Below are 2,518 nucleotides of genomic sequence, written 5' to 3'. Positions count from 1 at the left end.
TTTATATTATATTATTTATACTATTTATATTATATTATATTATATTATATTATATTATATTATATTATATTATATTATATTATATAGGCCCTGTCTTGTATTAAGACCGGGTCTTATATTCATTTTTGCTCCAAAAGACGCTTTAGAGCCGATGGTCCGACTGGGTCTTATTTTTGGGGAAACACGGTAATTCCTGCTGCCTCTTCGAAGCCTGTTGCCTTGCTGAGATGTGGTTCGATACCTGTGGCTCTTTCAGTGTCTTCACTTCTGCTGTCTCATGGATCTTATCTGTTTGAGCCTTCTGCTGCCGTATGGATCTCACATTCAGGGGTTTGTCTCATGGTTTCTTTCCTCATGGCTCCTGCTACATCGTGGCTCCAAACGCTTCAGGGCTTGTGTCCTTTTGGCCCATTGTTGGCTTCATGCTTCATGGCTTCTGCTTTCTTGTTGCCCCACGTTCTCATGCTACAAATGTCTGTTTCTGCAGGGTTCTCCTTGCTTTTGCTATTTGGTTTATGGCACCCCTCATGCACTACCACTTCTGTCTCACTAAACTCTAATTAATTGTTCATTTCTTCTGATTGCCTCACACTCAGCCTCACTGAAAAAAGATCTGGTTGTTTCATACATTGGTCGTTCGATACAGACCGTCCCTATGAGGCAGAGTTCTTACATCAGTCCACTTAACAGGCCATTGGCCAGCCTAGAGGTTGGCTGTCCTTGAGTCCGATGCTATCCCAACCTAACCATCTGTGGCCAGGGTTATGAGGTCACATGTACAGAGCATGGCCACTCAGGGTTAAGAAATGCCTTAGAAGGGACTGTGGGCATGGCAGGCTTGCTGAAGGTTTCCAGAAGAGGGCGGTGTCATTAGCAAACTTCTTTTTTGTCAATCTGTGACTTTTCTTGCATCTTTAAAGTATCACAAATAAGTCTGAGGAATCACCCGACATCTTGGTGTTTCTGTAGCTGGACAACGTAGATCTTATTCATCAGCCTGCTGAACTGTTCCTTTTTCAGAAACATAGATACCATCCAAAATTTTTCTGATATCCTTGTTTTTAACTGTTGTGGCTTGTTGAATCACAGTAGCTGAATTTGATACAAATTCAATATCATTTCCTTCAAAAATTAACTCATCTTTCTGGGCTTGAGATACTGAACAAGCAACACCTGAATCATGTGAACCCCATGGAGGTATTCTTCACCCAAGAAACTTCACATTTCACAAGAGAACCATTCTCCTGAATAACACCGTTGATGAGGAAGTGAGCACACACAGACCTCATCTTGTAACGGAAGCCCAGTGTTACATCCTTTATTACATTATGTATGAGACTACAGATAGGAGCCGGTTCCTTTCTATTTCCCCATCATTTGTCAACCCGGAGCTTCTTCTTTTCTCTCCAAGGAGACTGAGTTCTACATTGATACGATAGAAGTCCCTCCGCAGGGTGCCTCTGGGGTCCTTCCAAATAACTGTGCGTCACTTCACATTGATGTTGACATTTTCTGGAACGTCCACAGACTGATTCTGAGAATGGTCTTCATCCTCGCAGTAGAAGCGGCAAAAAGCAATCGGCAAGCTTCTTATCTGGCCTGTCCAGTGTATCAACCTTCAAGGACAGTCTAAGTCCACCTCCTCCCTGGCCACCTCTGCCTGTCCTGATCTGCGATGGGGGAGATCAAGGCTCTAGGGGTGATGTGGAAAGGAAACAGGTTCTCGTTCTGGCTCCAACACTTCCTAGTAGTGGGGCCTTGGGGAAAGTTCCTTCCCCTCCGAGGGCCTCAGGAAGGGGTTGGGCAGTCTGTAAGTTCCTTCATAGGTCTGACATCTGGGCATCTCACTTTAGGTTACTGCAAAAGGGATGTGAGTCTTACCTGGGGGAGCCCTCAGAAACACCTTCTGCGGTAGGAAAGGTAAGTCTGAGTCCTGACTTGGAAGAGCCTCACTGCACACAGGAGGTGCTTAGCCAAGATTTATTGAACTAGATGAATGAATCAGTGGCTGGTGGCAGGGGGAGACCACACAGCACAGAGAATGTTTAACTTGAGGGAGAAATTCCAATTGCTGAGGAGTCTGGAAGAAGATTCTGATCCAGATGGATGAGGAATGACTGGGCTAGGGGAGGAATCTTGCCTGTTAACGGCCACTCCTTCTATCCTCAATCAGCCTGCATATCCAGTCATCCGTCACCAAGTCTCGTCCATTATCGTCCCGTAACAGCTCACACCTTATCACCTCCGATCCATTCCCACTGCCCTGGTCTTGGAGGAGGCCTCCTGGTAGTAGGTTGGTGCAAAAGTAATTGCGGTGCTTGCAATTATGTTTAACCTTTTAAACCGCAATTATTTTTGTACCAACTTAATATTTTCAATAGTTTCCCAACTAATCTCCGTCTCTTTCTCTCCCTCACAAATGCATTCATTGATGCATTCACTCATTCAGAAACTATTTATTGGGTGCCCGTTTTAAGTCAGGCACTGTGGTTTCGCTGGGACTACAGCAGTAGCCAGG

General features: G+C 44.8%; 1 pseudogene across 1 annotated transcript; it reads right to left on the bottom strand.

The window, feature by feature from the left end:
* Nucleotides 1-985: 985 nt before the first annotated feature.
* On the bottom strand, nt 986-1,569 carry LOC308495228 (large ribosomal subunit protein uL6-like; annotated as a pseudogene). The gene has a single exon. The product of its transcript is annotated as a large ribosomal subunit protein uL6-like (transcript).
* Between the last annotated feature and the right edge of the window lie 949 nt (nt 1,570-2,518).

The sequence above is a fragment of the Rhinolophus hipposideros genome (assembly GCF_964194185.1).
Source record: "Rhinolophus hipposideros genome assembly, chromosome: X".
In the NCBI taxonomy this organism is placed as follows: Eukaryota; Metazoa; Chordata; class Mammalia; order Chiroptera; family Rhinolophidae; genus Rhinolophus; species Rhinolophus hipposideros.
The sequence above is the reverse complement of the archived record's forward strand: the minus strand, read 5'-3'. Positions and strand labels throughout refer to the sequence as shown.